At 47.3% G+C, this 21,493-nt stretch overlaps 1 protein-coding gene across 2 annotated transcripts in view; it reads right to left on the bottom strand.

The window, feature by feature from the left end:
• Cuedc1 (CUE domain containing 1) overlaps positions 1-8,001 on the bottom strand; it is an 87,752-nt gene extending 79,751 nt beyond the window's left edge. Inside the window, exon 1 of one of the 2 annotated variants that reach the window (XM_046420541.2) lies at positions 7,929-8,001. The gene's annotated coding sequence lies outside the window, so the exon portion shown is untranslated. Of the gene's footprint in view, positions 1-6,798; positions 7,153-7,928 lie in introns of those variants that run through there. The other variant, XM_058571484.1, reaches the window with a different exon arrangement.
• Between the last annotated feature and the right edge of the window lie 13,492 nt (positions 8,002-21,493).

Raw genomic sequence — 21,493 nt, 5'->3', positions numbered from 1 at the left:
ACTACTTTCAATATATGAATTAGGAAGCTAAGACTCAGAGAGGTTGAGTAACTTGCTCCCAAAACAAAGCATCAACTAGCAGAGGCTGAATTCAAACACAGGGAGTCTGATTCTGTGCTCTTAACCACATACCATCCGTCTTTTCAAGGTGCTTAATGACCCGGGACCACAAATTCCTCTAGGAGCAGACTGAAAAAATCTTCAAAATCCTTTCAGGCTTTAAAATTCGGGGCTCCTCTCCTTTAGAAATAAAATAAATTTATGACTTCGAAACATCCAATGCAATGATGCTCTAGTTCTGCTAAGATGGAATGAAACATCTGTGTATGCCTCACCCAGAACCAGTCAGGGGAGGAAAACCACTGATTTTCTGGGGTAATGATGCCCTGTGAAGCAACCCGACTGGCCCCAACCAGGAAAAATGACAGCTTGAAGTTCTTTGAGGGTGCACCAACATGCAAAGGTCTGCAAGTTCACAACCATCGGTTCTCAAACTTTCATTTACTTTTTTTTTTTTAAGGAAAGCCAAATGCAAGAAAATGCTGCTCATTTTGGTCTACAGCTGCTCTTGGAAAATCCACCCTCTCCCAGGTAATCTGTGTATTAAGACTTCCCTGTGACCTAGCCACAGCTCAGTAGTCCTGTAATCACGTGGGGTTTTGTCCTAGGCACACCTGATATCCTCATACGCTCCACCACCCAGCCTAGCCTCCGAGGCTCACTCAATCGCTGCCTTCCCCAGCTCCATCTGGGATTCGCCTCCTTCCTCTCCCTGCTCAGCACAGGAGTTCCCTCTCCACCCACCTTGCCACTTGCCCACACAGCCCGCGGTGAAACTCTCTCCCAGCTCATCCCTCCCCTGGCTCTCACCAGCTCTCAGCTCCTGGTACAGCCTGAAACTGAAACTAATCTCAGACCTGAACAAAGTGAAGCCATTTCCTGAGCCGGATCACCCTACATGACCACAGAGCATCTTCACCTCAGCAGAGCTCCAAATCCAGCTTTGGAAAAATACAAAGGTTGGCAGGCTCCCTCCTAAAACCAAATGCCTCCTTAATGAATGGGGTGTCATGGGGCTAGAGGAGGAAGCACGAGCTTTTGCCATGGTGGTTTCTGCTACTTCTCTTTAATTTGCACAAGTCAATTTAAATTCATCCTGGGAGCTAGAGTTCACCACCCGGTGTTTTAAATTCCTTGTCCAGCATGTGTTCATATTTGATTCAATCTTAATCAGAGTCCCTTCTGAGAGCAAGCTTGCTCTCTTCTGAGACCTCTGGAGCCATCTTATCGAATGCAGTTGAGATGGTCGTACATTTTCCCCCCTAAATTTTGAAGCCTTTTTACTTTTGTGCTTGGAACAACAAAAAAAGAAAAAGCCATTATTAATGTACATGTCAGCCCTTGATGATCTTTCAAAGAATTATAAATCTTAAGAAAGATTGGTAATCTTACCCATGCCCCTCTGCATAGCTGTTGGCCCCTCTCCCTATTGCTAAAGGTAATTTAAAATGATTTCACTGTTGGTTTAAGCAAAAAAAAAAAAAAAAGAATAGGAAGGGTAAGTACATTGGCCTAGCAAGCATATGGTCAAAGAGAAATACCTTGGATTATCTGTTATTTACTCATTCATTCAACAAAGTTACTGGGTTTACTGCCTATAGGTCCTGTAGGTGATGGGCCAGAAGGTGCTGGTCCACCTGGGAACGCCATTCACAGAAATGTCTTCTGAGTGGGAGTGGATGCTTTTTGAAGCTAAAACCCAGAGAAATGCTCAACTACTTCCAGTTCTCCTGTCTCTCTTCTGCCAAGGTTTGGATCTCATCCTGGAAAGCTGTGGGTCACTCCTGTTAGTACCCCCACTGGCTGGGATTCACTCAGGGCCAGAGCCCCAGCTGCTAAGATGATGGGCCACCCAATGTTCCTGTGCTTTTTTTTTTTTTTTTTTTTTTGTCACTTCATGGTCAAATGAGGGCTTGGGCCAGATATAAGCAACCTTCTAGTCCAAAACTTCATGTCCTTTTATCCCCCTATCACTGAGCTGACATGCACCTCTAGGGGCCTCTACTTCATCTTCCTGTCTCCAGAGGAAACAAACCTCTTAAGCCACAAAGATAAACGAAACTCCAAAGACCTTTGTGGGGAGGCCATTCCCCTCTGCTCCTATGAGTCACTTGTCTTACATCTCACATCCTATCTGGAACGTCCTCCTCAGATCTTAAATTTGAGTCCCTCCTCCGCAGTTTAAATGCATTTGCCTCGGGTTCTTCTTCTAGGGCGCAGAGAGACAAGAGTGAATCACTGCCTTCTGAGTGGCAACCCTTAAGAGACTTCTGTTTCTTCAGCACAGGAGGTGACAGTGACACTCAGCTATTAAAAACCACAAAGGCATCGAGGAAGCTAACCACACTGCCCAGTTCCTGCCTCACCCAGCCAAGGGTGCTGCAGGATCAAGAAAACCTGACCTCCTCTGAGGCCCATGCATCGGCCACTCCACTTTACTTGGAGTTCATGGAGCAGGAGAGTTATGTCCTCCTGTGGCCAAATTAAGAACCTAGAAGACAGCAGCCACCTTACTCACTCAGTTCAAGTGACCCCTTCTCCAGGAGCCTACCTTGATCCAGTTCCTCCTCAAAGTAGCCCATTCTTCAGGGCTTCATTGGGTTTTTTTCTTCTTTGTAGCACTGGGAATTAAACCCAAGATGTCCACACATGCTAAGCAAGTGCTCTACCACTGAGCCACATCCCCAGCCCCAGGGCTTCATCTTGTCACAGCACTTGCCATGATGATAGGAACTCTAGGCTAAATTGTTTGTCTTGCTTCTGAACTACAGGCCTCTTCAGGGCGACCTTTGTGCCCTGGGTCAGACATCAGCAGAGTGCCTAGCACTTGGCCAGTGGCTCTCAGCAGACTGTATTCAGCGGAAGCCTCCAGTCCTGTTCCTGAACACTGAACACACCTAACACTGCCCCCATCGGCAGCCCTTCAACAGAGCACAGCCCCCCATTTCCAGAGACACCACAGTTTGGCAAAGGCCTCTTCAAGAATGTCTGAAAGGGTGTGAGCCTAAAGCAGGCCACTTGAATTCCAAATCCTGCCTCTGCCACCTCCATGATCTTCGGCAAGTTATTTAACCTCTTGATGTCTCTTAGGTTTCTGTTTCTTCATCTGACAAATGGATGTATCTCACAGGGTCTTGTGAGGCTTAAATGAGCTAATCCATGGAAGCACTAAGGACAGGGTCCCATCCACAGCAGTGATCTGACCTCTCTATGAGTGTTGGAATTAGGTGTCCCAAGCCTAGTCTCCCATGGAAACCCCTCACCACCCACTTCCACTAGACTGCATATTGGGTCGCCCCCATCCCCTCACTAGGCACCCTGTCCCTCTGGACCGACGTTAGCATTATTCCCATGCACCCTAGTCTCCAGCTAATAGGGCAAACTCTCCAAGAAAGGGAAGGAGAGTTGCTTCCACAGGAGGGATACAACTGCTGAGTTATTGTATTCCTAACTATGCTTAGCTCTCAGCCCTGACGTTTCAACACCTGCCCCCCTGCATACACCACCAGATTCAAGAGCCTCACCCCACCTCCTCCCATCCCTCCAAAGCCAGCCTCAGCTACTACAGTATTTTGTTTGTTTTGGTTGGGTTGTGTGTGTGGTACTGGAAATTGAACCCAGCGGTACTCTACCACTGAGCTACATCCCCAGCCCTTTTTTATTTTTATTTACTATTTATTTGTTTGAGTACTAAGATTGAACACAGGGGCACTTTACCACTACATCCCCAGCCTTTTGTATATTTTGTTTAAAGATGTGGTCCTACTAAGTTACCCAAGCTGGCCTTGAACTTTAGATCCTCCTGCCTCAGCTTCCTGAGTAGCTGGGATTACAGGTGTGAGGCACTGCACCTGGCTTTACTCTTTAATTTTGATATTGGGTCCATGCTACTGCATCTATATGGTTTTGACCAAAGGTTTTCCTTAATAACAAATCTCCAAACTTTTTCACCCACATGCAGAAATAATAATAATAATAATAATAATAATAATAATAGCTTCTAACAAATGACAACTTACTTTTCAGATCTCTTTCAACTCCTTCTAAGCATGAATACTTCTAAACATGAGGCACTTACAAAGATTTAGAATAAGATAAAGAGCTGGGATTCTACCTGGGGAGCCCTAACTTCAGATCCTATGCCCTAAACCATTAAGCTGTGGGGCTGACCGGAGCTCAGTGGTAGAGCACACACAGGCACTGAGTTTAATCCCCAACACACACACACACACACACACACACACACGGAAACCAAAAAACCACTAAAGCCTGATGGAAATGGGAGCAAAACGGCTGGATTGCTTCCTTGGGGTGCAGGTTAGGCCACTAGAGTTAGATCTTTCATATCCCACCAAAAATTCCTTTAAAACCTTTGGTGCTGTCATAATAGAAATGCGGTGATCACATTGTATGAGAAAGGATTTATGTTTATAAGCATTGCTATTGCATTTATTATTTATGACCTGTTTTAAAGATAAGAACTTTAAAGGCATCATTAAGAGTCCATTATATTGTTCTGACACATCCAAGAGGTTGGAAGCAGACAGATAGGGGAGGAGAGTGAGCCAACACAGAGGTCACCAACTCAAGGCAGCAAGAGCCACAGAAGTCACACACTGGGGAAGATGAATTTTCAGTGGTTGCCATTTTAAGTGCTACTAAGATGACTTCCAAATCCAAAGTCAGGGACCACTGGACAGCCCTTGCCAGTGTCCTTTTTTATTTATTTATTTTGAACCCAGAGGTACTTTAACACTGAGCTACATCCCCAGCCCTTTTTCTTTTCTTTTCTATTTATTTATTTATTTTATATTTTTGGTACCAGGGATTGAACTCAGTGGCACTCAACCACTAAGCCACATCCCCTGCCTATTTTATATTTTATTTAGAGACAGTGTCTCACAAAGTTGCTCAGGGCCTCAGAATTGCTGATACTGACTTTAAACTCGTGATCCTCTTGTCTCAACCTCCTGGGCCACTGGGATTACAGGCATGAGCCACAGTGCCCAGCTTTATTTTCTTATTTTGAGACAGGGTCTTGCTAAGTCACCAAGGCTGGTCTCAAGCTTGCAATGCTCCTGCCTCAGCCCCCCAAGTCACTGGAATTACAGGAATGTACCACCACGCCTTCTCCAGGGTCCTTTAAGGCTCTTACTTCCCATAAATGTAGGAGACAGCAGACCAGAGACACCACCTTCTTCAGGTCACTTTGTATAGTCAGAAGTGATCCCAGTCTGAAGCCCAGTTTCCTGTGCCCAAGGGTTCTAAAAACTCCCAGCTCTGTTGTTTAGTGCCAGAAAGAGTAACTGTAGAATAGGCTCAAGGAAGAAACTGGAGTGAGTGGTCCATATGCCAAACACTGTGTTCAAGAGTTCAACAAAGAGAAGTCCCCATGAGCTGCTATAGTCAGGGGATGGGAGGGACTTGAGATGAAGGAGGGCTTATCAATACCAAGGCAGAAAAGTTACACATAGCAGATCCTCCTAAAGGCTCTTCTAGATCCCTAGTAAGTGCAGACTCCACAAACACCTGTGCCACAGCCTAGGGCCCAGTGAGCTGTGGGTAAGAAAGAAAAGGCAGGCCAGGCCTTTGGGCTGCACTATCTCTGGCTTCTACTTACCTTATAAAATCCTGAGGGATGGAAGGAAGCTATAATACTCAGATCCTATTCTTGGGCAATTCTGCCCCAAGGTCTCCTTAAGAAAGTCTTTCACTTTTTTTTTTTTTTTTTTTTTTTTTGGTACCAGGGGCACTTAACCACTGAGCCACATTCCCAGAATATTTTAAAAATATTTTGTTTAGAGACAGAGTCTCAATAAGTTGCTTAGGGCCTCACTAAGTTGCTGGGGCTGGCTTTGAACTCAAAATCCTCTTTCCTACCTCAGTCTCCTGAGCTGCTGAGATCACAGGCATGCACTACCACTGGCTGGCAGTCTTTGACACTTAGCACTCTCCACTTAGGCACCTCAACACCATTTCCCCAAGATGTGAAGGGGCTCCTAGAGGGCCTAGCTTTTGCACCTAGTTAAAAACCCCAGTATACCCACCCCACACTAGTGCATTTATTTTGCTCTAATTTAGTAGCCCAATTGCCCCAGCCCAGGGCCTCCACACCACAAAGACAGCAAACTCAGCCCCTGGAGAACGGTCACCTCAGCTGTCCCCATCCTCTAGTTAGCTGTAGGGAGCTGGGAGCCAAACCAGAACCTCCAGGTCCCCAGAGTCCAAAGTTGCATGGGAAGGTCATGAGAAAAGACCTCACAAGAGGTATAGTTTTTGCACCCTGGGATTATTCACTACTAGCAGCAAAGGAGGGAACTGTTTCAAATGGACTAGGCTAGACCACAAACTCTAGAGTAAGGATCTAATCAGAATCCTGCATGTGTGCATGTTTGGGGGATAAGAGGGTAGAACATTCACCAGATTCTCAACAAGACCCATGACCCTAACTTCTAGCTTTAATTCCTTCCTTCCCCGTAGTCATTTCACCATATCTGGGCTATCCCAGCTGTCCAGGATCTGTTCCTCTGCCTCCTGCTCCTTCCAGTGGCAGAAAGTAGACAGAAGTTCAAACCCATCCCCTCTGCAGACATCCTCCAGCTTCCTGTTGGATGAGAGATGCTCCCATCCCCGAGATACCACTCTCCATTCAAAGGGAGGTCCCAACTTCACAGTTGTTCTAGCAAGGGCCAAACCGAGTGATGAGATGACTTCCTCCATCAGAGAATTCCCACTCACCTCCTTCAGGCAGCCAGGCTAACTCCACCAAGCTACAAAGAAATGGTCAGTGAGGCCCAGATCATCCTTTCTCCTGGGCCAGGTGGCTCGAGGGCTGCAAGATAACCAAGGGAAAGGCTTTTCCCCCAACTCTCTGTTGCTGCCTGAGGAGCAGGTGGGGAGTGGGATGGATCGTCTTCTATCCAGTATCACCTCTAAGACGTCTTATTTCTAAACTCCCAGTTAGCCCCTTCAATCTCTACTACCACCAAAGGAAGGAAAATCTAAAACCTCCCTCCCCTTAAAACAAATTCCTTCCTGGAATTTAGCTCCTTTCTTGGAGTTAAAACTTTTTAAAAGAGGAAATGAAATGGCTAAGCCAATGCTGGGTGCATGGCAACAATGCACAAGAGAAAATGAAGAGGACAGAAGGAATAAAGGCAACCGCCAACCCCCTGGAGCTTAGCGCCCTGAGCACTTAAGAGCCAGAGGGGCGGGGTGGGGGCAGCAGGGGCGGGGACAGCGCATTCTGAACTTTCCCTAGCCCAGTCTCCGGGAGATGCAGCTCCCAGGGGACGGGGTGGGACCAGATACGGCTAAGCCGACCTGTGACATCGGCGGGAGCAGGAAGCGAGTCTCCCCTCCCCCTAAAAGGAGCTCTGCTCCCAGCCGGCACCCCAGCCTACTGTCGCCGCCCTGCCTGCACCCCCAGGCCGGGACAAAACGGGGAGGGGCGCCCACACAAAAGGGGGAGCGGCGGAAGAGGGGACTCAGGCGGCGCCGGCTCCGGGAGGCCTCCGTTTCCTCCCCCGCCGCGCCGGCCGGCGACCACCCCTCTAATAGCGCGCCGAGCTCCCAGCCCCAGGTGCCCGCACGCCCCCCGTGATCAGGGCCCGGGATGAGGTGGGGTTCGGGAAGAAGAGGCGGGCGGGGACCTGCCACACGCGACTGGCGCGGCGCGGGCTCCGGGGAAGCCGCGGCGACAGCACGGGGAATCAAACTCGCGACGGCCCGGCCCTCGCGGCGGCGCCTAGGCAATGGGTCCGCGAGAAGGTGGGGCCGCCGGGCCGGGACCGGGATTGCGCGGGGCGCCCGGTGGGGTCCGCGCCCAGGCCCGGGCGGAAGCCGGCGAGAACGAAGGAGGGTCTTACCGAGCAGCCGCCGCGCGCCTCCGCTGCCCGCGGGCCGGTGGGGCCGGGCGCGCCGGCGGGCGGGGGAGGGGCGGCGATCCCGCGGCGGCGGCGGCGGCGGGCCGGGCTCCGCGGCGCGGCTGGGCGCGGGGAGGCGGAGAATGCGAGGCGAGGCCAGCTTCCTAGCGGCGGGCGGCGAGAAATGCAGCTGTCCCTGCGCGGCTGCCGGCGGGGCCAAAAGTGGGGCCGTGCAGGGAGGAGCGGGGCTGCAAGGGGGGCGGGAGCCAGGGTGAGGTGCCCCCAGACCCACCCAGGTGCCCGACCCCTCTCCAGAGAAGAGTGAAGCAGAAATGGGGGTCCCGAAACCAGCGCGGTGGCGGGAGGCTGGGGGTACCGGGTGAAGATCAGGACAATCCCCTCCGTGTCCACCCCACACCAGCTGCGTGATTCCCTGGCTTGCGGGGAGCCTCAGTCTCCCGGTTAGAGCGGGGTGCGGAGCGCACTGCCCCTCCCGGTAAGGGAGCAGCGCGTGGAGGTGGTGGGGAGGGGAGACACAGAACCTCGGAAACTTGGATGGGGGGAGCCTAGGAGCAGAGCTGATCCATGAGATTGGAGGTGTAGACCAGAAACCCACGGTAAGGGTGCAGCATGTGGACGCTTACCTGGGGCTGGGGACAGGAGGAGTGTGGGGGAGGGACGGCTCCCTGGGAGTTAGGGCCCTGACAAGGAAAACAAAACGCTGAGGTCAGAGCAGATGGTGGGGTGGGGCAGGAAATCAAAGCTATTCCGCATTCACATTCTCGGGTACCACTTGCCATCTTCTCTGGCGCCCACCTCCTCACTTAAGGGACTTTTGAGCCCTAGAAAGATTTGTTTAATAAACGGGAAAACTACTTTGGCTGTTCTTTTTCCACGTGCTTTGGTTTCCAACTCCAATTTAGTGGTGGTAGGATGGGGCAGGGGGTGACTACCAAGCAAGAGGAACTACTTAGGAATCTGAGGAGGGTGAAGGCCAGATCAATTCCAGCTCTGCCTCCCAACAATTTGCAAAGGATTGGGTCTCTTCTGGGAAAGCCTGTCTTAGAGACCCATTTGCCCCTCTAGGCAGGGACTTAGAGGAATAGCTCCCTCTCCCCTCCTCTAAAGGCTTGCAAACTGCTAGCCTTCCTGAGAAGAATCAACATGCTTAGCCACAGAATCATCTGATGATAAAAACCACAAACCAAAGTACCACAGACACCAATGTGTTTCCATCATTTGCATGTCAAGGGTAAATTTCAGCAAGTTGGGAACCTGGAGAAACAGGGAGAAACCTCAGAGGCCCAATATTAGGTTAGCATGTTGAGCTGAGCTCCAGGACCCGGTTCCCATACCCCTCTGAGAATCTCCTGCGTTCCTTTGCTGGTGCTCCTTCACTTGGCTGTGTATTCAATTTCTGGGAGCCTCAAAAGTCCAGGAGATGATCCCTAGAGCCCAGATTAGAGATTCTTATTCTAGAGGTACTGACCCATGCCTCTTTGCTGACTCCTGGCTCCTCTCCCATGTTGTGTGCAGTTCATCTGCCACTTTTCTGCTTACTGGTAAGATCCCCCTGGGGTTCATCCCTGCCACATTGGCATTTCAAGACTGCAAAAATGCATCTGTGAACTTGGAGATTTCCCTGTTTGCACCTGCCACTGAATTGCTCATAAAATGTACAAATATCATTATAGTCGTCAATAAAACCAGTCTCTGTGATAGACACTCTTGCTTGTGTAAGTTTATGGGTATTACCTCTTGTAATCACCACGAGTGTATTACCACTTGTGTAACCTCTCCCACCTCCAACGGCTGCCTCTGAGCCCCCAGGGTTCCAGGCCTGATCTCCCTCCCACACTCCAGCCCCTCGTGCCAACTGGCACAGCTTCTCCACCTGAGAATCCTTTGGACACCAGGAACTGAAGGAAGCTAAAAGCACACTTACAGCTGTTCTGTCCCAAGCCTCCTTCTTGTCTCAGTGCCACTCTGGCCCCAGAAGTAGGAAGCCTCAACCCTTTACCCCACCCCTTCCTGGACATTCTGTCGGTTTCCAAGTCCTATTTATCAGTCCCTCCTTTCCCTCCACTTCCATCTATCCCCCAGCTCCTGCCTGGTTCAGGTCCCTACCATCTGTGCTCTTCTCAGAGAGTGAGATGTCCCTATTGCTTTCTAGCCAAACCTCCTGTCTGCCCTCAGAAGACTCTTAGTTCTTGTTCTTCCTGTTTCAGACCTACCAACATTTGAAGAGGCCTTGCTGTCAAACCACTGCCCTGTTGCTGTCTTCCTTGTTCATCAATAGACCCTCCAAGATGTGCCCACTTATATGCTCCCCGTTTCCTCAGCTTCCTGCAATTGGGCCTTCTTCCCCATCATTCCAGGGGCAGCTGTCAATGGGAGGCACTGGCACCTCATTGTTTTAACTCATGGGCCTCTTGCTTACCCCACTCCTTGGCTCCTTCATGGCCCTAGATCCTATTAATGCCTCTAAGAAATTACTCCCACCCCCATGGCCTCCTAGTTGCTTGGTTTTTCTACCTACTCCTTCATTTCTTTAGCTCTGACTCTCCAGGTCTCAGTCCTCTGTCTTACAAACCCCTCTTCCCAGGTTGTGCTCACAGAGTTTAATAGCATGGAGCAGGTACCAAGCTCTGACAGCTTTTCCTGTATGCTGCAAGACCTTAGGATAGTTACTTAACTCTCTCTGTGCCTCAGACTCCTCTTCTGTATTTGGGCTAACACTAGTACTTAACCTCAAAAAATTGTGTTAAGAATAAAACAATCCACACATGTGAAGAGCTCAAAACAGCACCTGTCCTGTAACATAACTGCTGGTATTGTTATCTGTGTGTGTGTGTGTGTGTGTGTGTGTGTTGCTGGGGATTGAACCCAGGGTCTTGTGCATGCAAGGCAAGCACTCAGCTATATCCCCAGCCCTGGTATTGTTATTAATAATTATATATCTACCCTCAGGTAGAATGTACTGATGACCCCTCTCTGCATTCCATTCCCTTTCTCAAGTCCCCTGTCTAGAATTTGAACATTCCAGCCATTGGAAATGCTGTCCCACAGCGACCTCATTTTTAGCGTGACAAGCCTGGAGCTCATCATCTCCACACCCTCCTTTGCCAGAATCTCCATCCTGGATGAGGACACTTGCCATTCACTTGAGCTCCTGACCTACATGCTGCCTTCCCCATCTCTCACATGCAAACTCCACAGTAAACATAGGGCTTTCTAATTTCTGATTTTTTTTCTGGAATCCACCCCCTATTTGTTCCCACATCCTGTCCTATTTCAGGCCCTGCCACCAGGGTCCCGCCTGTCAACTCATCCTCTTCACCATTAGTAGCTGTTTTTCTTAGCCAGATGTGGCGGCTCATGCCTGTAATCCCAGCTACTTGAGAATATGAGGCAGGAGGACTGCAAGTTCAAAGCCACCTCAGCAACTTAGTGAGGCCCTAAACAACTTTATAAGACCCTGTCTCAAAATAAAAAATAAAAAGGGCTAAGAATGTAGACTGGGGTTGTGGCTCAGAGGTAGAGCACTCACCTACTATGCATGAGGCACTGGGTTCGATCTTCAGCACCACGTAAAAATAAAATAAAAATATTGTGTCCGCCTATAACTAAAAAGTAAATATTTTTAAAAAAGGGCTAACGATGTGGCTCAGTGCTTAAGCACCCTTGGGTTCAATCCCCAGTACCAGATAGATAAATGATAGATTGATAGACAGACAGACAGATAGATAGATGTTGAGGGCCACAGCCAAGTCGGGATGAGGCATGGCATTTTGCCAGAAGGGAGTGGTTGAGAGGTGAAGCCAGTGAGCCATTGAGATGATGATGGTTAAGTTAAGCTGTGTATTCAGTTGTATATAGACCTTTGCAGTCCGGCAATAGGGCGGCTCTTGCTGCCTCGGGTGCCCGCTACTTTGGAGTTCCCGTTGAGTTCTCGCTGAGGTTCCGGGGAGTGCACGTGGAGCCCGGTGGAGGGTGAGAGGGTTCCCGGGGAGTGAGTGTGGAGTGCCAGTGAGAGTTCGGGAATAAAGAGTTGCTGTTTGAACCTACAAGTGCTTCGTGGCGGCTCAGTTATTTGTGCCCAGCCAGACTGCGACAAGATAGATAGATAGATAGATGTTGGATGACTCCCCATTGCTTGGAAAATAAAATTAAAATTCTATTATAGTTTGGATCTGGAATGTCCCCCCAAGGCCTATGTGTTAAAAGTTTGGTGCCTGAGGAGGCAAGGCCTAGCGGGAGATCTTCAGGTCACTGAGAACATGCGATGAACAGCCCTCTTTTCTTCCTGTCTTTCACTTTCATCCAGTTTTGCTCTGCAATGTACTCCCTGCCAAGACGTGTTGCCTTGCCACAGGCTCAAAAGCAATGGGGGAGACTGGGGTTGTGGCTCAGCAGTAAAGCGCTTGCCTTGCACTTGCAAGACCCTGAGTTCAATCCTCAGCACCACATAAAATATATATGAATAAAATAAAGGTATTGTGTCCAGCTACAATTAAAAAATAAATATTTTTTTTAAAGAGAGAGAGAGAGAGAATTTTTTTTTAATATTTATTTTTTAGTTTTCGGTGGACACAACATCTTTGTGTGTATGTGGTGCTGAGGATCGAACCCGGGTCACACGCATGCCAGGCGAGCGCGCTACCGCTTGAGCCACATCCCCAGCCCAAAAAATAAATATTTAAAAAAAAATTTTTTTTTAAAAAGCAATGGGGCCAATTGATCATGAACAGGAACCTCTGAAACATGAGTCTAAAAAAACCCTTATAAATTGATTATCTCAGTTATTTGTTACAGTATCAGAAAGCTGACTCTTTTGATTTTTAATATGCTTTTTAGTTGGCAGTGGACCTTTATTTATTTATTTTTTTTTAATTAAGAGCCACTCTTGGTTGACTCTCATTCTTTTTTTTTTTTAAGATTTATTTTTCAGTTTTCAGCGGACACAACATCTTTGTTTGTATGTGGTGCTGAGGATCGAACCCGGGCCGCACCCTTGCCAGGCGAGCGCGCTACCGCTTGAGCCACATCCCTAGCCCATGGACCTTTATTTTTATTTTTTATGTGGGGCTGAGGATCGAACCCAGTGCCTCACACATACTACTAGGCAAGTGCTCTACCACTGAGCCACAACTCTAGGCCATACACAAACTCTTTACAGGGTCGTTCCTAGCCAGTCCCTCACCTAACTCCCAGTTCCTTTCCTTTCCTGTCCTCATCCTGCCCACACACCCATGCTCTAGAACCCACTAAGAACACTGTGGGTTTCCATAGAGTAAACAGGAAGGTGAAAGGAGCCTTTTGTTGAGTCTGGGCCTCTGCTAAGCTCAGACGATTGGGAATGCACATCATTATCCACTGTGAAGATGAGGACGATGGAGAGCTGTTAGGCTCAGGATTATAAAGGGTGGGCTGAGCAGGACCATAGGGAAGATAGGATATTTCCCTTCCAGATTTCCCCAGCTCTGGGCAAATGCCAGGGCATGAATGGTGCAGATTTGGAACCGACCACATTGTCCCTGCCACCATGAGAGCCACTCCTCCTAGCACCCAGGTAAGGCAGCTTAACAAGGCCCAAGGTAGAAAAGCAAAATGTAAACACCAGAGCATGTGGATAATCCTGTCCCTTTCTCCATCTTGACTGATTTAACCAAAAAACTCAGGAAACTTTTAAAGAATCAGTAACATCATTAGGAGATTTGAAAGAACACCTTGGTGAAACATGGAAGCAGTGGGGATGGTGGGGGTAGGGGGTGGGGCGGTGGAAGGGCAGTTCCTTTTGGGGATAATAATTAAGTGGATGCTTGGGGTTTGCAATCCCATGGCCACCAGAAGGGGTCCCCTGCCCTTCTGCACTGAGGCTGCCAGCCTGTTCTCTACAAGGCGTTGGAGGGGTAGAGATTCGCAGAGATAAATGGAATCCCATGTAACCAGTAACATTGGCTTCCCTGGGGACAGTGCCTCATGACTGTGATGCATATCTGTGATCCCAGCAACTCAAGAGGCTGAGGCAGAAGTGGGAGAATCACAAATTTGAGGCCAGTTTTAGCAACTTAGCAAACCCTGCCTCAGAATAAAAAATAAAAAGGGCTGGGTTTGTGGCTCAGTGGTAAAGCACACCTGGGTTCAATCCTAAGTACCACAAAAAAATAAAATAAAATAAAAAATCAGTTTCAAAGTATATTTAATGTCTGTAAAAGCAATCACAATATAATATTATAGGTGTGGGAGACCAACCTTACATGTGACTGAGTTACACTCCCTGGCTGGGTGCTAAGGCTCTCAGTCACAGAAATGTGGCACCCTTCTTGGGTGCGAGGGTCAGTGTCTCGTGCATGGGTGTATCTTGCTACAGCCCCATGGGTGAAGCTATGCTCAACTGTTCCTTTGTAATATAATCCCTTGCCCTGTTTAGGATAGAATCTTCCATGGAAGTGCCTTTGTGTGTGTTCCCTTCTCTTACTGTGCCCTTGGGTGTGGCCTACCAGGTGTCAGTCAACTTGCTGACAGTGGACATCATGAAGATCCTCAGCCCCCTGAAACCTGACTACTTGCCTCATTTGAATAGCTTCCCTCAATAAAAGGGGTCAGCACGGCTCTCGCTCTCTCTCTCTTTCTGCGGACCCTTAAGGTCAGAGGAGCCATCACAGCGACCCCAAAGAAAAAGGTATTTGTGTCTCTTGTGTGGTTATTTCATGCAGCCCAGTTAGCCCAGTTTAACTGGAGTGACCCCTGAGCCTTTTAGTCGAGAGATTAGAAACCCGGAATATAGGAAAGGAAAGCTACAAAAGAGTCTATGTAATATGATCCTATTTATTTTTATTTAGTTAGTTATAAACATAGAAAAGACTAGAAGATATGCCAAAATGTTAACAATTGTTGAATGAGGATTTTATGTATAACTTTTAGTTTGTTATTAATATTTTTCTAGATTTTACAAATTTCCTAACTTGGACGTACATTTCTTTACAATCACATGTATATCTACATTCAGTCTTCAAAATCGTTATGACTAGAAGGACAAAGATTAAACATAAGTAACTTTCTTCCTTAATTATGTTTAACAGACTTTCAATCCAGTTCCATGACTTTTTCTTTTCCGTATTGGGAATTGAACCCACAAGCGTTCCACCTCTGAGCTGCATTCCCAGCTCAGAGGGCCTTACTGAGTTGCTGAGGCTGGCCTGAAACTTGAGATCCTCCTGCCTCAGCCTCCTGAGTCACTGGGATTACAGGCATGCGCGCCGGCTCCTGGATTCTTATTAAACATTTTTATTCACCTTCCCTGTGCTTACACTAAGATCCCAAAGACAAAAATAGGCAGCACCTTCACACCCACTACCACCAAGTCTAAGGGGAAAGTAGATGTGAAGCAGCTGGAAAATAATACAAGGTAGCGTGGGATGCTTGCTAAAATGTGACACGTGGAGCTCTGGGGCTCCGCAGAGAGGAAGTGGTTAGTTCTGGTAGGGGAGGAGCCACAGAGGGCACCTTAGAAGAGCTGGCATGTGAGCTGAACCTTGAACAGTGAAAATAATGCAAACGAGGGAGAAGAGTGTTCCCCTCCAGAGCACAGCTTAAGCAAAGGCAAGCGGGTAGGGATTTGAATGTAAGTGAGTGACTATCTTCTGTGGCCAGAATGGTGGGGTAGATGGCGATTACAGGGTGGGTGGAGGGTAGCAGCTAGGTAAGCCTGGAAAGATAAGGAAGGCAAGACAGTGAACTATTTGGAACAAAGGGAAGAACTGCAGCAGGTGGTGGGGAGGCATCGAGGAGGGCTTTTTAAGGACAGTAATCACAAATTGACAGTCAAATGTACTTTAATTTCCCAAACAGTACCAAGAACTGAGGCAGTGAAGAACCCCAGCCACTCAACGGAGCAGTTTGTGAGTAAAGATGGCCTGGAGTTAAGTGTTTGCTACAAACACTTTCAGAGGCTTGAGGCAGGCTTGCTGGTCCATGGTTAAGAGTTTCAGTCTGGCCGGCAACAGTGGATGCCTCTTTCGTTCTGAACTCCCTCTAAACCCCCAGAACATAAAGTAGTGGCTAAGTGCCAGGACCTTAGAGCCAATAAGACCATGGTACAAATAAATCCCTGTCGCACCAGTTCCTAACTCGGTGACCTACCGTGGGCTCATTACTTAATCTCTCTGAATCTCATTTTCCTTATCTCTAAAATGGCAAAGAGAATATTGACTGGGCTCTCACTAGATTTAAAATGATAATAGTAGATGATAAAGTTTCTTGAACATTTACAATGTGTCTGGCCCTGTTTTAAGGACTTCTGCATGTCTTACTCATTTAATCTTCAGAAAAACCCTAAGAGCCAGGCTTTAGAGATTCGGAAATTGAGTCACACAGGTGTCAAATAAGTTGCCTAAGGTCCCACAATAAGTATGGAGCGAGTTATAAACCTTACCCTGCCTCAGCCTCTTGAGTAGCTGGTATACAGGAATGTGCCCCTACGCCTAGCTGGTGCCTGTTTTCCTTATTGTCCTTCTTTTAGTTCTGAGTAATCTTTGAGATCAAGAGTCAAGAAGTTCAGACCCACAGAGGAGGTTGGGAGTGGGGAAGGATGAATATTCCTGAGTGGGACTTGGGGGAGCAGATTCCATAAGTACTGTGGTGTCCTGGGGAGGGGTCCTTTTGGCTTGGAGAGGAGCCCTCTGCTGGGTCACTACTGGCCAGGGAAAGAAGAAGAAGAGGAAGGGGGTCTCTGGGCACTAGTGGAAACAGCAAAAATGTCCTACTCTTTGGTGAAATAACTTCACTCTGGTTGTAAAACAACATTTCAAAATGGTAAATGAAGAATCCTGAGGGCTGAGCAACAGCTTTGAGCTTTTCATTTATCAGGTCTCTCTCTCTCTCTCTCTCTCTCTCTCTCTGCACCAAGGATTGAACTCAGGGGCACTTGACCACTAAGCCACATCCCCAGCCATGTTTTATGTTTTATTTAGAGACAGGGTCTCACTGAGTTGCTTAGCTCCTTGCTTTTGCTGAGGCTGCTTTGAACTCACCATCCTCCTGCCTCAGTCTCCCAAACCGCTGGGATTACAGGCATTTGCCACCGTGCCCAGCTCAGGTGTCTCTTTAAAAGAGAAAACAGGGCTGGGGTTGTGACTCAGTGGTAGAGCGCTCACCTAGCATGCAGGAGGCACTGGGTTCAATCCTCAGCACCACATAAATGTCAAATAAAGATATTGTGTCCACCTAAGACTTAAAAAAAATAAATATTTTTTTTCAAAGAGAGAAAACAGATCCCCCTCCCTTGTGTTCCTTAGGGCAAGAGGACCCTGCGGCTATGGCTGGACTGAGTTTCTGGGGGCCAGATCCTCAGCCTTGAACCATCCACTTGAACTTGAAGGTCTTGCTCCCTTTGGGACAGGAGGAGATAGAGCCCAGGGCTCAGTTCAGCTCTTTCCCTAGCCAGACAAATGTTACATTAGTGTGGCAGGTCAGGGAACAAGCATAGATGGACCTACCTTCCACTGTGGGGCTGGTTCACAGAGGCTGGACTGAGATTTAAAGAAGCAGGAGGATTTAAGCATTCATTTATGCGTGGTTTCATGGATTATCATTTTTCTTCAACAGTTTAACATTTATTATTATTATTTATTTCAGTGCTTAGATTGTGGTAGATTGGGCTATTTGCTGTCTCTTGATGTTCTGATATGTTCCTGTCTTCTTTTTCTCTTTTAATATTTTTTTTTAGTTGTAGTTGGACCAATGCCCTTATTTTATTTATTTTTATGTGGTGCTGAGGATCGAACCCAGCACCTCGACGTGCTAGGTGAGCGCTCTATCACTAAGCCACAACCCCAGCCCCTGTTTCTATCTTCTTTAAGCTCCTCACTTTCTTTTTGATCATCATGGTAAAGATTGAATCAGAACATTAATGGATGCTACTTCTCAGGAAAAATCTTTTTTTTTTTTTTTTTTGGCAGGGGTGGGTACCGGGGATTGAACTCAGGGGCATTCAACCACTGAGCCACATCCCTAGCCCTATTTTGCATTTTATTTAGAGACAGGGTCTCACTGAGTTGTTTAACACCTTGCTTTTGCTGAGACTGGCTTTGAACTCGAGATCCTCCTGCCTCAGCCTCCCGCTACTGGGATTACAGGCATGCACCACCACACCTGGCCCAGGGGAAATCTTAATGAAGAATAGGATATTTGGAAGTTCTTAGTGTCTCCCTTCAGATTGCTGATTAGTTATGTGTAGGGGGAGGCTTTCATATGGTGGGGAAATTAGACAACACTTTGATTAGATGGTCCAAATTCATGTCATATGAGGGAGTCAGGGACATCACATGCCTCCAGATGGGATATCCTGGGGACACATTGCTATGCAGTATTCCAGCTAATGCATAATAATGCATAACTTCATGAGGAAATGTCAGACAAACACAAAATGAGGAATGTTCTAGTAAAAAAATAAGGCAGGGATATCTTTAAAATTCTTCAGATATATAAATGTTCCAGAATTAAGAAGACTAAAGAAACATGACAATGACATGTGGTACCTGGCCCTAGACTTGATCTTATACTTGAGGAGAAAAGAAATATTGATAAAATTGGATTATGGATGGTAGATTAAATACAATAAATATAAATATATAAAATTAATAAATGGGCTATGTAAGAGTATTTCCCCATTTTTTAAACTTTTTTTTAGTTGTTGATAGACCTTTATTTTATTTATTTATATGTGGTGCTGAGAATCGAACCCAGTGCCTCACATATGCCAGGCAAGTGCGCTACCACTGAGCCCCAGCCCCAACCCACAAGTATTTCCCTATTTTTAGTAAAGATTGAATCAGAACATTAATGGATGCTACTTCTCAGGAGAAATCTTTTTTTTTGGGGGGGGGTTGTGGCTCAGTGGTAGAGCACTCATCTAGCATGCACGAGGCACTGGGTTCAATCCTCAGCACCACATAAATGTAAAATAAAGATATTGTGTCTTTATTTTTAGTAAACACACAGGAAAGTATTTAGGGGAGGGACTATAGATACAGAACTCTGAAATAGTCCTGAAAAAAATTAGGTTTATAGAGCCCACAAGTGATTAAGCAAGGGATAAAGTGTCAACTCATTAAATCTGGATAAAGGGTACATATGTGTTAACTGTAGTATTTTCAATTTTGCAAATTTGGAAACATTTCCAAATAAAAACAATTTTCTTTCCCTAATGTTCACTTTGTGTTTTCTCTGCCTAAGCCCGGCCATCAGCTTTTTCCTTTGAGGGAGATCCTAGTTAAAATAGCATTTAACTGCATTTTGGAAGTAGATGAAGGCCAGCCAGTTATGCCCACCTGTAATCCCAGCAACTTGGAAACCGAGGCAGGGGGATCCCAAGTTTGAGGCCAGCCTCAGTCAGCATCTTAGCAAGGCCCTAAGCAACTTTAGTGAGACCCTTTCTCAAAATAAAAAAAATAAAAAGGGCAGGAGATGTAACTCAGTGACAAAGTGCCCCCCCCCCGTTCCAACCCCAGAAAATTAATAAATAAAATGTACTAGGTGATAGGTGAATGAGAAGAAAAAGCATTCCTAACACGTGGAACAGTGTGATCAAAGGCAAGAAATGTGACATAAGTATAGATAGTAGAAAGGACTGGTGCTGACCAAAAAAAAAAAAAAAAAAAAAAAAAAGGGCCACCCTAGCGAACCACCGACCTCCCAGGATAAGCCATAGCCTTGCCTGGGTGTGCAAAACGCAGCCCTCCACAGTTTCCCAGAGGCCTCTTCCAGATCTCTTGCACACGAGGGATTTGGAGGTAGGATGCACTAAACGGACAGATTCAGTCATCCTTGAGGGAACCAACTTTGCATTTGACAGCACATGATCTGCGAAAACAATGGAACTGAATCTTGCCTATTTACATAGAATGAGTACAACTATTGTCGGAGCGCAGAAGGTAGACACAGTAGTAAAGCTGTGAATGAGCAGCCTGACCGACATCCGACCAATCACAACCCAGGAGATAGCAGCCAATCCCAGCTCGGCGATGCTCCAGTCGGGGCGGGGCCGACACGCCCAAGAGTTGTTTGTCTGCCCTCCCTACCCCACCCCTGCCCCGGGCCCAATCCCTGGCTCCAAGATCTAGGGAGAAGGAGACTGAGAGGATGCCCAGAAGCTGGCAAAAGGAGGTTAGGCCCCCAAAGTGGAGAGCAGCGAATGCTAGGCCTGCATGATCCAGCCATGACAACACCCGCATTTGTCTTGCGCTCTGTGGGACTCCTCCCTCAGACCCTGAGTCCAAGACCCCCCGTGAGAGCAGATGCAATTATGAGGACAGCTTCTGGAGCGACCTGGTCTAGAAGGATGTCAGGCCTCTTCTCCAAACAACCTTGGTAGGTGGTGGTGCCCTCCCCTTTCTTCTTGGAAATGAAAGAAGAAGTTTGCAGCTAGCTATTCGGAAGAACTAACTCCCTGATTATCAGGAGGATGAAATTGCAGCTATACAGGAGCCTTCTCTGGAAGCAGTTAATATGGGGAAGAGAAGTGCGATGGAACACTTCTCCAAGCAGGATGTACCATCCCCAGATAGGCACGAGTCTTCCAGCTTGGTGGTTCTTCCCAGGGTTTAACCGAAAACCTCCCTGTCATATCTAGATCCAACCTTCCATTAGCTGCTTCTCAGATGTTTCCCGTCAAATTTTCTCATTTCGGTAATGAAGCTTTTGTTTCCATATCAAGTAAAAAACAAAACAAAACAAATCTCTGAGGTGAGGAAGCAATGGAAGATGGCAGTCAGCTCATTTGCAGGTCTTTCAAGGGATGTCTTTGAGCAAACTAATGTTGCCATGACTGAGACAGGAAAGAAGGAAGACCAGGTGGAGACACGAAGCATTAGATTTGAGGGTTCATATTCTATATCAGGCTCCGTGCTAGCCATTTTGTATGAATTGAATCAAAACTATACTATATTGGAGTTATTGGTGTCCTTATTTTACAGCTGAGGAAAGAGACCGAAGAGGTTATACCTTGCCCAAGGTCACACAGCTCCAAGTAGCTCATCTTAGATTTGCTATACCTGGCCCTGTCAGATTCTAAGCTTCTTCTCTTGATCACAACCCTATATTGTGATCCCCCACCCCTTCATTCCATCCCTCTGCTCTGGATCCTCTGGAGGGCCTCCTCACTTACTTTGCAACCTACTCCTGTTTCTAGCCTTGGCTTGATTCCTTGTTGTATTTCAGATCTCCTAGACATTGGGATTTATCCATGAAGGGCAAAATCACCAAAAAAAATCTCAGTCTGCCATGCCCTACTAATTTGGAACAGATTTAGGCCTGGCAAAACTTTTGGAACCTACAGTCCAAAAGTGTGTTGGAGGGTTGATTGTGGGGAGGGTATTCTAGGCCCATGGGACAGTGGAAGCTATTGTTTTGCCTCTTTTCTCCTTCTCTTCCCAAAGACCCACCCCATTCTTCTCCCTTAGAGGTCCCTGATGACAAAACCCTTGGGCTGACAAAGTGACAGAAGTCCCTTATATTGGAGAGGGCTCCCTTGGAATCAGGGCCTGGACTCTTGTGAAACTCGGAGA

This window comes from Marmota monax, unplaced genomic scaffold, assembly GCF_021218885.2.
Source record: "Marmota monax isolate L192 unplaced genomic scaffold, Marmota_monax_Labrador192_F-V1.1 WCK01_AAM20220418_F8-fsc00064, whole genome shotgun sequence".
Lineage (NCBI taxonomy): Eukaryota > Metazoa > Chordata > Mammalia > Rodentia > Sciuridae > Marmota > Marmota monax.
This window is presented reverse-complemented; position numbering and strand designations above follow the sequence as displayed.